The following is a 21,608-nucleotide window of genomic DNA, read 5'->3' on the forward strand; positions in this document are numbered from 1 at the left end:
TGAATGACCATGTAAATGATATAGTAAAGAAAATAAAAAATCACTTCTGGGGGCAAATAAAGGCTTTTGATCATAGGTTGTGTGATTGGTTCAAACTCTACGAAGCTCTTACAGATGTTTTTGGGAAGCTGAAAGAGCAACTTGACGAGAACAAGAGTTTTGGTCAGAGATAGAAAACTGCAAAGCAGATTATGGAAGAAATCAATAGCACTGCTGATGAGCATTTGGCAAGCAAGGGAATTCGGGACCGCATTGGTTCAATAATAAAGGAAACCTCTGTATTTCATAAATGTCAAAAACTAACAGAAGCAAAAGAAGTTCTTGCTTTATTTGGGCCAAAGCTCGCCAAGATGAAAAATAAAACAACAAAATTGATATCTTTTGGTTTACCGAGTCTTGGACCTGATTTCTCAACAACGGGTTTCATTGGAAGAGAAGTTTACAAACAAAAGTTGGAGGACCAAATAAATTTTGATTTAGGTAACCTTCCTCAGGACAGAACTCATAAAGGCATTGCAAAGTGCATCAAAATATTCACAAATTTGCGTGCACTAGTGGAATGAACATTGCTTGAAACTCGCTCTTCCAAGTATGGAATGCTGACGAGAATGTAGGTCATTTACCGTAACATCAAATTTTTTTCCCTTCCAACCGAAGAAGAATGGAGCATACTACAGAAACTTATAGTCTATATGTGAAAGTACTTTCAGTTTCAATCATCTCTATATCTTTACTATATATGAATATCTTTCATATTATCCTACATACTACAATCTAGACTCTAGGTTTAAAGTAACAAGTTTGAACTTTGTTTTTTGAACAGGATCAATGTTGCAGTCTTGCAGATGCTATTGCCTATGCTAAAATTGCTAATTTACTAAACCGGCCTATCAAATGCAAAAATGTACAACTAAAGTTGTAGAGATGTTGTAGACTTGTAGATGTCTTACTAATTTAGATTTTGAGACTTCACATTAGGCAAATCGACCTGAAGCTGTTGTTTCTCCCTTGTTTCTTTAAAAGGGAATTTAGGGTCATTGGCTTACAAGAATTGTACAATATTAGCTAATTATTGCAACTGAAAATCATTAATAATTATTAATTGTGGAATTGAATCTATGATTCTATCTAATTTTCATGTTTTCCAATTCAATGTATGTTGAATAAATGAATAAAATAGAAAAAAAAATTTCATTCAGGAATTTCAAATTCAAATATGAATGATAATTGATGACATGATATAAACTACACTCTATAGTAATAATACTCTTTGTTCTCAAATTTTAATGATGAAACATAATAGATTCTAATTTCTTGCTTTTCTAAAATGAACATTGAATGATAGGATATCATATAGTAGTTAATAAGTTCAAAAAATACCTATTGATTGCCATTGCTAATTTAGTAGAAATTTCCTAAATTTTCTAATTCATATCTATGTCGTCATCATCATCCAATTCTAGTAGTCCAGTTGCTTCATTGTTCTCTTCATTTTTGTTTGTGTCTTCTTCAACTTCAAGTTCACTCTAACCTCCACTTCTATGACTCCCAATCCCATGGCCAGTGCCACTGCCAAATGTACTTGTCCCACTTGGAATCACTATAGGAGATTGGTTAATGGTGTTGCCCAGTCCCACCCCTCTTCTTTTGCATCTTTTCTTCCAGATTTCCATTGCTTTTTGAAAAGGAAAAGTATTGACATTATACCTAGATGTGTATACCCTCAAGCATGATTCCAAATTCTTGTCTAGTTTGTTTCTTAGCTTTGATTTTAGGAAGCCCAAAGCACTAAAAACTCTCTCATCCTCCACTGAACCCAATATCATGGTTTGACATATATTAGCAAGCTTGAAGTACTCTAAAATTTCTTCATGCAACAATGTGCTCTGTTTTAGTTCTGTCCAAAGCTTTGTTGTTGAACCCTCTTCATGTGGGTTAGGCATTAATTAATATTGATGCTTCATGGTCCTTGCAAAGGTGCTTGATTGCTGTCTAAGAAGCCCCTCATCTAATATTCCATTGATAGTCACTCCATTGAATTCTATAGATTTGCAAAATTCCTTTATCAAAATCAACAACCTTCTACGATAATCTTCCTTATTGTTGAAGGACCAATATTGAGGAAACACAATTGCCATGGCCTCAAGCAGTTGATCATATGGGAATCATGATATTATTTTAGAGGAAACTCTATAGGCTATGTCCCTTGTAGTAGATGCTATAGACTCGATGATCTTCGTAAACTCTTTCCTTGTAACTCTTGTAGCTCGCTTCTTTGGGGCACTATAGTACATTGGTATCTAAAATCCCCTTACACAAACACATAAATCTCCATTTTCAATGATCTTTAAATAATTATCAAGATCATCCAAATCTGTTAGTTTCTGCCAGTGATTAAATCTATCATCGGATAAATTTAGGTCAATACTATAGAGACTATCGAGGGCTCAGCATGACATTTTACACAATTGAGCATATTTTGCAATATACATGGCTCTTTGCTGGGCTTTTTTCATAATTAACCTCATTTCTTCTAGCATGGGAAGAAGAGATGCCAAAGTCAAAAGTGTCTCTATATTTCTTAACCTTCGAAGCAGGTCGCCAAATCTCTAATTTTCTACATTGTCCCGATTTTTGTACATCAGTCCAATCAAAGATTGATATTCGAAAAATACTCGATGCGCTGGTCCATCCAAAGAGATCCATCTAGTATCAACATCTTTTAGAAGCTTGTTTCCATCAGTAATTCCATCAGCAAAGTGCTAAAATTCCCTAAAACACTTGGGACTTTGACAAAAATATGCATACAACTCTCTTACTAAATCTTCAACCTTGGTTACTGAAGGAAACTTCTTCACAACTCTAAAAGAAAGATTCATCCTATGGGCCATACAGTGAATGGCAGCAACATATGGTGAACAAGAAGCCTGCATCTTTGTGCAAAGACCATTCCTTCGACCTTGCATTACTGAAGCTCCATCCGCTCCAACACAGACCAACTTCTTTGCTATTTTCAATTCATCCATAGCTCCATATTCAATTAAATTTCTCTTTACCAAATGAAATAAAGTTTATGTTGTCACATTGTCTCTCAATTTAGTAACAGATAGTAGATGTGGTTGGTAGACATTATTCTATATAGTATAAACATGCGTGCATACCCACGACATATTATCTATTTCCGTAACTTCGTCTAAGGACAATGCAATAAAGGTTGACTCTTATTTTTCTTTGTACATCCTCTATTTCAATCTGCACAATACAACTTGCCCATTCCCATCCATTATTTATTGACCAATGACTGATAGGATAGTTAGGAACTTTCAGAAAGCATAAAAAACCACTCATTTTTGGATAGTCTGTCATTGGATGCCCTCTGCTCAAAATATAGAAAACATTACTTAATTGAACAAATTTTCCACGTTCTTCTACTTCACTTTCTTTTGCAAAAATAACATTAATAGAACCTTGAACTTCACCAGGCTTTGTCTGAAATTTCTAAAACATATAATATTATTTAGCATTCCTTTTATGTTGACATTGCTCTTTTGTTTTATATCTTACCACTTTTATTTCCTTACCATCTATAGTTGAGGTTTCGTAAATCTTACCAACATGTTTCTCTATGGTGTCTAGTTTGAGCTACAACCAGTTTTCCTTTTTATACTTCCAACTACAAATTACACATCTACATTCTACTAGTGGCTCACCTACAATTGGATTGTCCATGGGCTCAATGAATGGATACTTTGCTGCCCAATCAAATTTAAATCTCCTAGCCATCTCCCAGTGACGATCAATTTTTCTTTCAATTTTCCTCTCCCTTCAGTGTTACTATTAATTGCACCATCATCGTCACCGAAGTCGATTGATTCATCCTGGTACTAGTTATTTATTGGATATTCTTCTTCAAGGTCATCTTCATTAGAGATATTAGGTTCTGCAACTCTATCACCAGATTTATTAGGCTCCCCAATTTGTTGAATGGACTCTTGTGTAGGTTGAGATTGTACAGGATCCTCTGATGATGTACCTTCCTTACTTTGACTAACACTGTTGCGTCTACCCTTGCCAAAGTATGAAGATATATTTCTACATTTCATTGGCCTCTCTTGGACATCTCCACCTTCATTCGTCCTACTCCTCTTCCTATTTAAATTTGACTGTGACATTTCCATCAAATTAAGGCTACAATAAAATACTATGGACTCGTAGTCGTAGTCATTTCAGTTCTCTACTGATCACAATACTATGAAGAACGCTCATTCTTTCAACATGTTTCAATAATGAAACTCATTTATCTTAAATAGACAACTACAAATAAACCATTTTCATTTTGGCAAATGGGCCGACCGTTACATATGATAAGAACTAATATTTGGTGAAGCCCGCATAATTTCAAGTAATCGAGTGGGCGAATAGTGCGAGAATTTGGAACCCCATTGTGTGTGATGCATGGAAAATTGGGTCCTAGGACAAATAAAAATTTCACATAGGAAAATGGGAATTTGGCAAATGATGATCATCGAAAGAGACATTCAATTAATTCCGTGGAAAATAAGAGTAAACATAAAACAAAAATATGGACGAAGAACCCGACTACCAAACTAAAATTACATAATAATAGTGGCGAACATTTCGACCACTATATGAGTATTTTATAAAATCAAGATGAACTGGTCAACTAGTATATGGTGCCTTTTTTTCACCAATTTCTATAGCCTGATCGGGACATATTTGCCAACTGGCAACTAATTACCACTAAAAAAATCCCTGATTGTGTGAAATATTCAACACATATCCTAAGCTCAAAATCGAGTAAAATATTTAGGGAAAAGATTAGCACACGCATCTCAATCCTATTAAGGATGTGTTTAATCCTTATAAGCTTTTATCATCAAGTTGACTAAGTACCCTCCACCTACATGCATTGTGTGTTTCTCAACTTACAACAATTCATTGAGTGCAATATGCTTACAAAGTTCAGATCATTAAAACCACTGGCTTATATAACTGGTGTGCGGCAATGAAGATTCTTTTCAAAATTGTCTATGCACCACTTTAGGCACTTTTAAAGTTTAAAACTAGTGTTTCATGGATTTCAATGACATTGCAACTATTATACATGTTATTCTTCTGGGAATCTTGTTATCAAGCAACATGTAAATGTTATTGTCATAAAATTTGTTCTATGCAAGGTGAAAATTTTAAGCATTTGTCCTCATGCTCACTTGAGTCCATGTAGCTTGTTAAATATGCATTGCATTATATCCTGCAAAAGTCATGAGACAAAAAAAATATACAACCACTACCTTGTTCTTATAATAGAAGAAAAAGATATAATCGTATTCGCAAAAATCTTGCTATCAAAAGTGTTTACCTATGGAAACCTCAAAATCCTCGTTACAAATAGGACAATTGTATAAAGTATAATGAGATGGATGTATTGTAAATAAAAAATATAAATTGGGTAATGAAAAATTAGATGAAACAAACTGATCAGAAAGCCAAAAGAGATATTATTTGATGCTTTTATCTGTGCAAGCAAGAATGAATGCAGGGAATATTTTAGCTAAAAATTAGGGCAATTGGAAAATCCAATTCAAAACTCACTTATGTAAGATTGGTTGGGTTTTGTAGAGCACCATACAAGATGCCCAAGTGTTCTAGCAACAAGTTGATCCTATTGGACATTATACGTAAGTAATTGAGGTTCATAAGATGATAGTTAGAGATCACAAGTCACATTTCTCTTTCCTTGTTGAGATAGGTATTTATTCCTGTGTCAATAAGTAGACTACAAAGACAACTAAAATTGATACGACACTATTGATCATGAATTTGATTGGGGCTATTACAAACAAGTTTAACCTCATCAAGAAAATTGACTGTCATAGGGCATACAAAAAACATAATCTAGCTTTAGAGATCACTCAACAAAATTGCATATGTATTAATACAATTAATAAGGGGCTGTGATTTTGGTAATATTTCCAAATAAATTAAGGAAATGTTCTAGTGATCTCATATGATGACACTAAAATAAACAATTATAGTTAAATCACTCATTACGAAAAATCATGACAAAACACCCAAACAAAAATTAGATAATCTCACTATACCACCCCAAAAATCAACTTGGCAAGTTTTTTTAAAAATTGTATCCATTGCACGAAATGTACACCAAGTTTTTCATGATTTAGACCAAAAAAATTATACCCATTGTACTTTACCTGATCCAAACTGATTCTAAATCTAACCAATCCTATTTAAAATGTACATGATAGCATGGCATTCATCCAAACCTATAAAGAATACAACTCTATGCCAAAAAAATCACCATAAACCCTACCACAAAACCAACCTCCCAAAACCCCTAACTTAAACCAAAACATCTCCAAGAGCCCTAAAACAACAACACTAAAACCTTAACTTGGACCAAAAGCACTAGAATTTATAAATAATTATTGGAAAAACAAGAAAATAAAAATCCCACTCTTTAACGTATCCAACACAAAACCTTACACACAAAGTCAACTCCATGCAAATCACAATACACAATAGTACAGTCAATCAAAAGCACAAAATTTGGTGTATTGTGCAAGTCTAAATAATGCTATCATTTTATATTTATAAAAATACTTAATGGGAAAATAAATGAAGCGTTCTCCCCTTAGATTACTTTCCATTTAACAAACCAAGGGAAATGCAATAGATATATTTATCAACAAAGAAATAACATCAATGAGAGTAACCAAGACATCTCTTAGCATTCTTAGTATTGCCATTGGCACATAAAGAACTAGGCTACACTTCACAATGCCAAAACCTAGAGTAGAATTCATTGTAGATTCAACTTTGTAGATTTTAAGTCAAACTCATTGACCCATGTTTCATGAGTAATAGTTCACAAGGAATCATCTCTCATGAGAATGAATGGAACACTTAGCTCTCGTTGCAATTAGATGATGCTCACAAGTGGTGGATAAGCTAATATTATAATTTATTAACTATAAACTAACACTATGGATCATAAACAAACAAAAGACTAGTAGACTGAAAATGTGTTCTTAGCAACAATAGTTGTCTATTCATTTAATTTGACAAGAATATATTTATAGCCATGCATGAGAATCTCAAAAGAAGTTCAGCCTTCACTGTTTGGCTATCATGGCTATGCTAGGATAATTGTGGTACAAGGGGTGAATTGATAAATCTGTCCCTACAATTGGGATTGACAATAGAAACAAATAAATAAGCAATATTTGAGAGAGATTTAAACAACATAGATCACCTGGAAGGCTCTTAAGGTTGGTTCTAGATGATAAAATTAGAGGTTTGGAAAGCATAGTTGAATTACTAGTCACAATGGGAAATAGAGGCTTGCTGCCTACCACTTGGAGAGCTAATTGTGATCTGCCACATTTATTGATTTGTCTATGATTTTTAGAATTAGAATAGATCTCTGTGTTTATATATCTACTACTACTTTCCAAACTACCATTTGTCTCTATCACTGGCATGCCTTTTTGCTTGGATATAGGATGTAAAACTTTTGAGTTTTTCCTTGCTTGTGTAGCAATCCTTGAAACCTCTTCTACATTCATTCAAGCTAGTGCCCAAGGGCTAATCTTTAGCAATCCTTTATTCTTTTGCATTGTCTATTAATTGGGTGTCCTCTTTATATTTCGATTATCTATCTTGATGGATGGCATGACACTATCTCTTGGCAACACAAAGAACTGAAAATCACCAAACTGGTGTAGTAAGTTATATAGATCTGTTGACATAAAATATGAATAACATGTGCACATTTCATTTGTCTCAAAGATTATAGATTCACACTTTGTCCTCTACAAAAAGGCATGGTGGAGTGCACTAGGAGCCATGGTGTAATGCACTCATAGAACTTGAATGACTCAATCCTGACACTGAACTTGTCATTGACATTTGTGGGCTTTGTGCTCCTCCCATATTTTGCTTCTTTTGCTCCCTCATTGCAACAATGTAATCATATGTGTTGACACCCTATTATTGACATTTCAACCAAAGGAAATAAGCATAAAATGCATTCATCATATAATAGAAGGAATACCAAAAAGTTGAATATAAAAAATATCAATATTTCAAATCAAACTTTTGAAAAGATTATCAACCTTTCTTATGAGTGAAACATAGAAGAAGAAAAGTTTTCCAAGAGGAAGCATTGCAATCATAGACAAAATAGTGCATGAACCCTATAAAATGACCCAATTGAAAAGTTGAACACTATGTGATAAAAGGATTGTTTTACATAACTCATTATCACTTCAATGGGAAATATTATAATTCTTATTTGTGCATAAATTTGAAAATGAGAGGAGAAATATGCAAAGATTGTTGCAAAACTTACCAAGACAACAAAAAATGGTCCTAATGAGAAACTACTACCCAGCTTAGATACAATCTCCACATCAAAGTGACTCCGATTAAGGAAACATCGCACTATTACAAAGAGTCCAATTGAACACTAAAGTATAAGCTAGAATCCAAGCCCAAGATGTACAACCCATGTACCTGTCAATAATAAGTGAGAGCCAAATGGGCTAAATGATTGCTTTCTATAAGCTAGAATAAAATTTTAGACTTTAAGGTGGGTTTGAACCAAGCAGAAGGAAGGCTCAATCAAAATGCTCTTGGATCTAGAGCACGATGGTTTAAGCATCATGCTATAATAAGCTAAAAATTAATGCAAATATGTTGGCCACCTATTCTTAGCTTAGGTGCAATGTATAAGGATCAACTGTGTTAGTGTTTTATTGATAGGACTACTTATAGGACTGATATTATCATCATCAACTCTTACAATGCATAACAAACAATGTAAGCCATTATCATCCATAGTGCCCATGGACATTCAGGGTATTTGTTTTAGTACTACCTGTTAAGTGCATAAACTTTTAGAGCTTGACATTCAAACACGAGCAACCGAAATAAAATTGTATAGTTCTTTGAAGACTGGTTTCTTCTGATTGAATATATGATAATCAATTACTACAAACTATAAGAAATGAACTATTAGATAAAAACAACCTCTCATAATGCCATCCAACTTTTATTAACACAAGACACTCCAAGATAGCCAAGATACTATCTCTACATCTTTTGAGTCAGTAGGTAATATTGAACTCAATTTGGCACATTGTAAAATCAGAAAAGACTCATATGAAGCCAAAACCTAAATTGGTAAAAAAATTATAATACAAGAAACTAGTACAATGTTGTAAGAAAGTTGATCTTTATACAGTGGCAACTAATGAAAAGGTATTGACAGCTCTTTTAGCTGCCTGTACTTTGCTCACCAGCACCTTCCATTTCACTTCATCCTTCTTGCTTTGCTGTTTTACTTTTTCTTTAAAATGCCTGCATGAAGATATAATTTGATCATCTATAACAAAAAGAAGTATGCTTCTAGAAAATGTAATAATACTAATTGTACATTTAATAACAAAAGCCCCATCTATACCTCCACAGAGGAACCTTGCAAACATCTGGCTCATAACACATTCTTGAATGAAGTTCAAGAAGTTGCCACATTCTTTTACAGTGAACACATCCACCAGGGACTCGTGTCTTGCACCCAGCAAAATGTCTAACCACAGATTCAAGGCCTTTGCATGCTGGGAAATTGCAAGGTCCCATAGTATCATCTAGGTCTTTGTCGTGGGGTCCTATTGTGCGACAACCATCTCTGCAGATGTGAACAAGTGCTTCCATGGCATCATATAATTGTAAATATATTCTTTTCTCCTCTATCTTGTGAAGCCTTTCTTGTTTTTGCTGTGAATACAAAGAAAACAAAGGATCACAACTTAAAATTATATCAATCTCAAGAAAACTAAGAAACTACATTGGCATCAATACCAACTACTTGTGAGCGATTTAGCTTCAAACCAAGTTCTCTACTTTAGTGTACTCCAAACATCTTTACCTTATTGGATGACTTAGTATTGATTCAACTCTACAACATGTCATGCCCAAAATACGTGGGCACAAAACACATGTAAATTTTTATTTTTATTTTTAAATTAATTCTACTAAGTTGATATGATTGTTTTCGCAAGACAAAACATGGGTACATTGTGCGATAGAATGAATTCTCCCATCAAGACCCTGACACAGCATTAAGTTTAAAAATAATGAGTAAGAAAAGGTCATTAAATTGAAATTTCATTAACCAATCGATTATTAAAATTTATGATTTATTCTAAAATAATAATCACAATAATAATATAACCCAAATTAAATAAACTAAAATCTAATCTAAATTTTACTAAGATAATTTGTATTTTGAACATAATAATTAACATTCTTATCAAATGAAACTAAATTTACATTAACCAAACTTTACTAACTTTAATTAGATCTATTAACTTTATTTCTTATTAACATTAAACAAAATAAAAACTAACTAGTTTTAAATTACATCTTACTAACACTTTAAAATAAATTCTTATATAAATATATACTAATTGAAATCAATTAACCTTCCTACCATCTTAGAAAGAAACACATATTACTAACCAATTTAAACTAAATTCTAAAACACATAATTCACATTACCTAAAACATAAATTAACTATCTTTACAAAATAATCAAAATTACTAACAACTAAAAATTTACTATCCTATCCCATGTACACTAACCCTCTCAACAATCTAACTCTAAAACAACATTACTAACTACATTTAAAATGAATTCATGACAAAGTTAACTAAAAATTTCAAACTTAATTTAATATTTATATACTAATACCAAAACATATTTAACTAAATCTAAATTACACCAATATACTAAAACAAGTAATATTTAATAATTTAAACTACCTTAGATTTAAAGTATTTCATAAAATAAACATACTAAACAAATTTAATATTTAAAATTTCATTTAATAATTAAACATATTATAACTATCTTAACTTAACCAAAACTAAACAAGTAAATACTAACCAAATTACTTTTCAATTTAGATAAACCAATTTACTAATCAACCATTATCTTAATTTATTTTATTTTATTTTTACTATGTTTCCTTTTTTAAATATGCATGCTAACTAATTTTCATTTATACTTACAAGTGATGTAACATTATAATAAGCTTATCTTGTTAAATTCACTAACTTATTAATCATACATGCAAACTAAATTACTTTACTTTTACCACCAACTAATTTATTAACAACTAATCTAATTTAAAATTACTAACAATTAGTTTAGAATTACTTCTCTAATTTAATCCATAGACCAAAAAATTAATTATATCTACTTTAAATATTTACTATCAATTAGAAGTTTTCTAATGACAAAATGTATCAACTAATATCTACATATTCCTATTTCCCTCTATGGTGCAGGCATCAAGAAGATGTCCAAGTTGACAAGCATGATCACATGAGTTAGTTCATGTACTTATTTGCTAAGGACAAGCATTCATTAATTTTTTTTCTTACATTCCACTTACATAGCTGCCAACCCATCACTTCCTTAATATTTTTGGTGCTCACATTTTCTCAAGCAAGATAAAGAGATAAATTTAAAAATGGTTTGATGGGAAAGCTTTCCTTCCCATTGAATGTGACCCCCTAAATTTGAGGGACTTTATGTTGAATAGTCCTAATTAGGACATGCGTGCATGACTTATGTTTATTTTTAAAATTTTTTAATATCATGTCTCCCTATGATATTTTGATGCTATATGCCCATTTTTTTAGGGAGAAGAAAAGGGTGGGGTGACGTCAGCACCCAAGTGGGGATATAATAAGGAGTTAATGCAATAAATTTTTGTTGGTAGGAATAGGTGAGTCCATGCCTTTTTTTGTTTTATTTATTTTTGAAAATAAATCAATTGTTATTTTTCTTTATTCATTTTTAAATCACATGATCTTCTTTTGAAGTGGTATCTAATGGAATCAAAATGGAATATTCTCTATTTTCAACAATGGATTAATACATTTCCCCCATACAAAATACAACATCCTGTAGGTGGATGTTTTGGGAATTTGTTTTTTTTTTCAAATTTGCTAAAGAGCCAAAGTTACAAGGTTTTTTTAATTTTAACTTTCTAGTGATAATAATTGGACCTCTTCAATAATTGGACAAGTCTAAAAACAATTAATCGCATCAAAAAAATAGGTTATCTAAACACTAAGATTTTGATTTATTTGCACTTATTCTCTTATCAAACATTCACACAAAATATACTTAAGATCGATTGTTCCATTTTTTTTTCATTTTACCTAATTAATATTAATCTTATGAATACGATTTCAAAACATAAGAATGCTTAAGGAAGAGTGAACATCATTTCATCCTCTCTTTTTTTGATACACACATGCATAACTAAATTACTATAAAATTCAAATGCAAGATTTTTTACTCAATCTTCTCTTTTTCTATTAAACCACCTGATTCAAAGGCTCTGTTGGGAAAGAATCAAGAAGAAAACCTGGCATCATTGCCACTACAACAAAGGTTTAAATTACATTTCTATATAGGATTCAAATCCCAAAATTACTACAATCAAATTAAATTTCTTTCATGGCCCTTAACAAGGGACCTATTTCATTTTCTATAATACATCACTGAGGTCATGGAGGGAATGTAGACTGACCAAGTGACAAAAAAACATACAAGGAGACAAAATCAGACATTCATATCCATACTAGGTTTTCAAAACATGTTCAACATTGAATCAATACTAGGGAAAGGTGGATTTTTCCAACAGGAGATGTCAGACACAACACCAAACCAGGTGTCCAATCGAGGCTATAACTCAAGAACTTTCGTTCTTCCATTCTTACATGCCAAAACTCATACGTGGTTTGTGCTGACAGGTAGGGGCCCATAACACCCTACCTTCTCTCTCCCTCTTCTCATCTTGAGAAGAGACTCTACACTATTGGAGTCCAAATAAAATGACCTTTTCTGAAATTGGCCACTTCTGCCCTCTCCAAGGGGGAGTAATGCCAAAACACCCATACAAGAAAACTTTGAAATTCAAACAAAAACATGAAAGAAAAGTATTCAAGAAAACATGGTTTTGAAACCTTCTCAAACACACCCAACTTACATACAAGCATACCAACAAAAAATTACAATAGCATAAGCATGAAACAAGCATGAACAATCAAAACAAAGGAGATGAAGAACTCCTACCTTCACAAGAGGATATGGTAAAATGATCAATTTTGAGAATAGTTTTTCCTTCCTTGCCTTCAATCTTCCAAGACTCCTCTCTAAAAGTAGAGATTGGGTAACAACCAAAAATACTCCAAAAAGGGCCTCTAAATAAGGTCCAAACTCAACCACCAAAAAGGAAATAACTTCCCCCACTCACCTAAAAATCTAGAAGTTTCTAACTCAACCAAACCCAAGGTTAACCTCCAAGTGGAGTTGTGGCTATTCAACTCATGGTAACAACTTTCAATTTTCGCACAAAGGCAAAAATAGACTTTTTGAGTGGCCTCAAAAGTCAACAAAAGGGGCTTAGGCGGTGGAAAATGCCCCCAACCCATACCCATACCCCTTGAGTATAAAGATTTCATGTTATAAGGCCTTAGGAATTGATTAGGGACCAAAAAAATGCTAAGAATATTTAGGACTATCTAACAACTTCAAAATGAAGATTAAACACTAATTTGAATTAGGGGCAACTAAACTCAATTAAGAAACAAATTAGCAAAAAGGTCACTAACTTAGTCTAACTTCGGTCCAAAGGCTACACAGTTAATCCTAGCTAGCATGCTGGAATGCATATGCAAATTCATGAGTGTCAAGTGACACTAAAGAACACAGTTATGAAACATTAACATTTACTAATCACGGAAAGATACATTCATACATCTCACAATACAATTAAGTTATGAACAACAAGGTTTCCACAATTAGCACACAGGGATCAGTTTCGTTCCTCCGTCAGGTTTTTCGGCTAAAATATCCTGCACAGTCATTGCACACATCAGTAGTCCCATAAAATCACATGCACATATGTATATACATATCAGGGAATCACATAAATTAAAAAATACATCTTTCAATTCAATTAGCATTTCTCTCGTCCTACTTATATTTTTTTAATCATTACAATTTCATAATCGAAGTGTTAATCCTGCATTTACTTACTTCATCAACATACATGTTCATAAAACATTAAATGACAAACTCAAATATCTGAAAGTAAACATCACACAACATGAAATAATATAATACGTTCAAGTATCCGATAATGTCTCGACATCTCGAGTCGTGAGTATCAAAATAGTAATGTATCGCTATGCTATGAGGGGTCGGGGCGAGGCCTCATACAATAGTTTTTAATTTCTTAAACCTCCTTGCATTTGCATGATAACTGGCAATTTGCATTGATATAAACCCTCTTTTAATCTATAGATATCCAGTGACAAGAGTAATCTTTCACCCTTAATATATCTAAGAAATTTCTACTGTCCCTGTCAAGCCGTGAGCAAGCAAGGACAAAGCATCAGTTTTTTGTCTAGTGATGGCACCCAACTCCAAAAAAATGTGAATGATCCCATGCGTGCAAAAAATAAAAAACAAGAAATGTTTTTGGTTTTTACATATAAGCCTCGTGTTGGTCAAAATTTTGACCAACACATTTCGCCCTATATGTGTTGGTCAAAATTTTGACCAACACGGGGCTTAGATATAAAAGAAATAAATTTTTGTCTTCTACATTCTGACCAACTTAAACTTTTTTAGTTGATGGTCAAAAATTTTGGTAAAAAAATGAGGTCAAATGTAGTAGTGTATGGTTAAAGTTTTGAAGTGCTGATTCACCCCTCCGCTCCCCCCGCCCCCCTCTCAGAGTTTACTTTGCCATTTATTTCTAACAACTACTAGATAAATAACATAAAATATAAATATAAAATATATTAAGATAATTGAATAATAATAAAACTCGATAATTATATCCAAAGACAAATTACAATATTCACCACACATCATCAAAATAATTATATTATTAAATTAAAATAACATTAATAACATAATAATAGTGTCTCAATATAACCACTATGGAATATTATTGCAAAAAAAAAAACAAGATTAAATAAATAAAAGAACTATAAAAGTTGTGTCCACAATGAACCACTACATATTTAAGCTGACAATGAAATTAGTGGAAAACACCTCATTCATTTGGCCCTATATCCCTTGTAATGCCACTCAAGACATAACTGAAAGAATTTAAAACAAAACACAATTCTATAAACGCAATTTTTTTTTAAAAAAACATCTCAACAAAAGTTCCATTACAAGGACTGAATCACTCGCATACAAAAAAAAAATTCCCAATAAAAGAGAATATCGTCCAAATACATTTCCGTTACAATAAGAATACATAAAGAGTTTAGCACTATAATGAAATACAATTTCATTTCTTGACATCTATGTCCAACTTTGGAACCCTAAATGCTGATTCAGAAGTAACTTCAATAAACATCCTTAGCTACTTGAATCTCGAAACACCTGAAAACCACACAGAATGCAACAAACACAAACAGGGGCTCAATACACACTGAGTTAAAAGGAAAAATCCATTTGCATACATGTTAGTACCAACATATAGATATCCAAAAGTAGATTTCTAATCCATCTAATATAGTGCAAACCTGATAATAATATGCAAGAAGTAAACAATTACTTTTCATTGCAAAAATTAAACTCGCACTAAGAATAACTCATAAATGAAACATATATGTTATGAGGTGTCATCATTATGGCACTAAGTTTCTGCATCCAAATATGGTATGCTCATAGTCATCATATAATGGTATTCTCTATTTTACTTGTCATTGACAGAATAGAGACATGCCTTTTCTCCGTACTTAACCATATAGGTTTAAGTCATAGGTAAGGCCAATTTTCTTTTATGTGAAATTAACCCACCCAATTTTTTTTAAAGTTATCACTGAATTAATTAACTGAATAGGATAAACAAAATTCAGCCACCTCGATATACGTTCATCACAGATATTCTTAAAAATACACATCAAACAGATATACTAAGAATGACATGCGGCAATTATAAAATCAATTTACAATATGATACTACATCCTTAAATCCATCTGTAACACATCTTATACTGCCAAGTTCAAAGGTAAATATGAATAATGACATCAACATGACTAAAAACTATAATATCAAGATTGCATAGATACCATTGAATTGTTGCACAATTCAATGATACTTACAAAATCTTCACACTATACTTTTAATTCCCTACTGACCTAATCATCTATACTTAACATTGAATTGACCAAGATAACGAATCATAATGCACATGATATTCACATCATCAAACATGTATCAAAATCTGCCTCAATTCATATACTACTTTCATTTTATTAAGAACTGAAATTCATCTTACATAATAAAAGAATTCTATCTTAAGCATCTAATCTCAAACAATTCAATAAAGCTAATAGATCACATTATAATCATAGTAAAAAAACTAAGTACAACCAAATCAAAAGTGAAATCATTAAACAACAGTTAAAGCAACTTATCACCTTGTTACAACTTTTCATAACTTTAAAGAAATTGTGATGTCATAGTTTTCTTTTTTTAATTCCCATTTAAAACTATTCGACAGACAACACACCTGGTGTTAATGACCATAGTTTTATCAAGTGTCCATAAGCCAATTAAAAGTAATTCTATCACAGCATTTTCCCCAAGGCATCAACTGTCGATAACACCCAAAATTTTAAGCTATCAAATGATATTACAGCATTTCTAAGATTTCGAGCTAACCATATAACTAAATGCCCACCCGATATATTTTAATGCAAATGATCAAAAGTTCCACCATGTTTAGATTCCATTCATTTCAAATGTCACAAAATCTTCAATTACAAATGTTTTGACATAGCCTGGGTGGTTCGGATTTGTTTCATACCCGTGAACTATCTATGCAATACATATGACAGGCTCGGGTTTATAACCCCATTTTACTGCGAAACAGAGAGACTCCCGCCCACTCTATCATTCATAGATAGGAAAAGTATGGCGATACAGAACCATTCAAAACTCAGACTCATACTATTACTTCCTACAGATTGTAAAACAAATAGCCCTCTTCCAAGACAACATATGATGACTAGAATCTCAACAACCGACGAAAACCCTATGCAGTTATAAACTTATTCAAATCTTAATGCAAACAGGGTATCGACTATTATTGAGTAAACACAACATTGATTTAGGTTTCATGCAAACTGTTTAACAAAATGTCCTTGTCAAGGTGTCAAATAATAACAGTTTACTAAGATTCCAAATATCATATGAACACCTTATACAATTATAAATAAATCCAAATCATATGCATATTCAACAAGGTATCGACTGTTACTAATTGAAACTTTTCTATATTTCAATAACATGATAAAAACTGTGTTGATAAATGTCAGTTCAACATTGTTCAAGTTTCATGATAGCTATTTGACATAATGCCTGCCCTCGATTTTCAAGCGAATTGATACACCCAGAATCCATAACAACTACAACATAAATAAATGATTTAACAAACACCATAAATCCAAAATGCATCATAAACTCAAGACAAATAGAGCTCCCTTAATAAAACTTGAGGCATCACAATTTAACGACTACCACAACTTAATTCGAAGCTTAACAACAAGCAACATTTACCAGATGATCACGCTATACCCACATCCATATTTGGATGTACACAGAGTTTAACAACCCAATGTCAAGCCTTGCGTACACCCAACCATGGGTGCTGATATAATACGAAACCATATCCAAACATTTTAACAAACATAGTTTGCAAATCCAAATGAAACACATACAACTAAAATAGAGTATAGGGTTTTAAAGAGAGGCCCCCTACCTCCAAAATTTGAGAAGGTGAACACAACTCTCAACTCACTACTCTGCAAATTTTGCTTGTCTCCGAAGCCCTAAAAGCCAAATGAAAAACTTGAAAGAAATCTCGACACAACGAATATCAAATGTTGTGAGCAACTCAACAAACTAACACCCATAACATAGAACTCCTTTCCAACCATATTGCCTAATACATAGCAACACCTCACAGGTGGCTTACTTCACAAAACAATCGGCCTAATGCCCGGCCAAAACCCTGCAATTTTCAAAACACCAAAATGGAATGACCGACTCATTCCTAAGTGCCATTACTTCCCACCTTCATGCATTAATTCCACTGCAGGACTGGGTACAATGACAACCCATATGTACCGCCAAACTTGGCTTACAAAACAATAATATAATGCCACAAGAAAGCATTTGAAACCCTCAAGTTTTAAGAAGAATGATCCTTCATTAGTATGTAGGTTAGGAGTATAACCTTTATTAATGCAGTGATGTGAATATAACTTAACATATGCAAGGTTAACTTGACTATCTCTCACATTAACTTATGAGAATCTATAAATATATATATATAAGAGTGATAATCTCACATTCAAACTTATGAATTGTGTGTGAATTTTCATTAAATATTCACATATATATATATATATATATATATATATATATATATATATATATATATATATATATATATATATATATTTACACATACCTAAAACATAAAAGAGAACTGAATTTCTCAAAAGATATAAGAACACCATCATAAGAGAGAAATTATCAAAAACACCTGAAAGAACATGCCATCTACACAATAAATGTGATTAATTTCCAGAATTCAATACAATATCCAAGGTTCATCTTAAAAGAATAAGATAAATTCTTGTCATTTAAATGAATTATAAATATTATGCTGAATTACATCTTACCACAATACTAGGGTCACACAATTAATCTTCAAATTAAATTCACTTCCATATTACGCAACTCAAGTATCAGTTCCAAGTTCAAACATGTACTAATAATCAATGAAATCAGCCAGATCAAAATAGCTGAATCTTCAAACAATAAACTGACATAAACAGATATGATTACTAAAATTGTATCTGCATAGACCACATCTCAACTAATGAAATTAACCAATGGATAAATAAAGTTTGATAATGTCTTAGCAAGAAACTAGAAACACGGCAACAACTGAAGCATAAGAAGAGAATCAAGTAGAAGTAAGGTCAGGCGTGACATCCCTAATGAACAAAGGAAGACCAAATGGTCTACATTATTTAATGAAAATTTTGATTTATAAATACCACCCCAAAAAGGAGAAACCATACTATATATATTAGGCAAAGAATTAAAGAAAATTAAGGAATGAGAAAAAATGCATTACATGTGGATAGAGAATGAAAATTAAAATAGGACAAAGATCCCTTACATGTGAGAAGTTAATTAAAAATGTTTGAAATAATATAAATGGTTTAAAACAAATGTTAAAGCATATACTCTTGGACTAAGACCACATATGACAAGAAATCAATCTTCCCATTCACTGATGACTAATTGACCATTGTGTTTATAATATAAATAAATAATAATAATTAAGTGAATAAAATTATAAAGTAAATTTTATATGCTAATTACTATATGAGAGATTTTAATATATGATCCATGTTATTTAATACAAAAATTAAAATTAATTAATTTAAACTTAATGAAGTGACATATGTGTGTTTGTGCCACGCGCGCATGCACACATGTGTATTCAATATATATATATATATATATATATATATATATATATATATATATATATATATATATATATATATATATATATATATATATATATATATATATTATAAAATTCAAAACTATAAAGAAATTAAAATTATATTGTTTAAATATAGAAATTTTCATTTCCTACTCTATACTATGTTACTTTTAGATAGGGAGTTTCTCAAGTGTAATGGAGGAGTAATTTTAGGTACATGAGAGATTATTCCAATATTAGGACTAGGCCTTGAGGGACGATGCATGTAGTTTGTTCCATGCAACAATAAATCTACCATCTAAGAATGACATTATTATTAAAGTGTGTGATGGAATTTTTGCATAAGAAATAAAGTTATCAAATTCAATTAATTATAATACAAATTTGAGAACATGTTTAATGATCCCATAACAAAAATATTCAAATGGACAATTATTATGATAATAGATCAAGTATATAAAAAATGGAACATTACATATAATCATCGTAATGAACATAATTGTAATCATTATACAAAAAAGATTGTGTCCACAACAAACCATTGCAGATTTAAGTTTATAGCAAAGTTAATAGAAAGTGTCTCATTGGTTTGGCCTTATATACCCAATGACCATAGGAAGACTAAATGGTCTACATTATTAAATGAAAATTTTGATTTATAAATGCTTACCCCAAAAATGAGAAACCAAACCCTTCTCTCTCTCTCTCTCTCTCTCTCTCTCTCTCTCTCTCTCTATATATATATATATATATATATATATATATATAAAATTAGATAAAATTAAGGAATGAGACAAAATGCATTACATATGGATAGAGAATAAAAATTTAAATAGGACAAAGATCACTTATATGTGGGAAGTTAATAAAAAAAGTTTGAATAACATAAATGATTTAAAACAAAGGCTAAAGAATATACTCTTGGACTAAGACCACATATGACAAGAAATGAATCCTCACATACTTCGATGACTAAAGAAACATATTGTTTACAATATAAATAAATAATAATAATTAAGAAAAATATAATTATAAAATAAATTCTATATATTAATTACTAAATGAGAGATTTTAATACATGAAACATGTTATTTAATACAAATATTTAAAATTATTTATTCAAACTTGATTAAGTGACACACACACACACACACATATATACATATACATATACATATGTATATATATATACATATATGTAATCTGTATATATTTATATATATATAGACATATATATAGATATATACATACATACATACATACATACATACATACATACATACCTATATATGTATGTATGTATGTATGTATGTATGTATATATGTATATATGTATATACATCTATATATACATATAGATATACATACACACACACGCACGCACACACACACACACACACACACACACACACACACATATACATGTATATACATACATACATACATACATACATACAGTATGCGTGAATATGCAGCCTATGCTAACACACACACTTCAACACAGTCATTGTATGCGAATGAACATTGGATTGTTCATCCAAAAATCAGCCTGGCAAGACGACCTGTTGCCTTCTATCTAAAGGGAATTGCTTGTTAGATATCCTCAGATTTGAGGTGTTAAGCAACCAGACCCTCTATGAACGAAGGATTTGAAAGAAAATATGACTAATCTATATGAGAATGCAGATTAATCTATAATGGAGTATGCACGTTTAATCTAAGAACATGTAAAAGAAAGCTATGCTAAAATGTATGCATATTAAATCTATATGAGAATTAAACTAACAATGAAAATCTTATGAAAATAAGGAGCTCAAATGAATGCACAATCCAGCAGCAATTCAATGCAAATTCTCATTCAACCTCTCTCAAAATGAAGAGATGAGGGTCTCTTAAATAGACTTTCCTGAAATCCATCAACGATTG

This window comes from Cupressus sempervirens, chromosome 3 (assembly GCF_028749045.1).
Source record: "Cupressus sempervirens isolate cs-2001-9-10 chromosome 3, ASM2874904v1, whole genome shotgun sequence".
In the NCBI taxonomy this organism is placed as follows: Eukaryota; Viridiplantae; Streptophyta; class Pinopsida; order Cupressales; family Cupressaceae; genus Cupressus; species Cupressus sempervirens.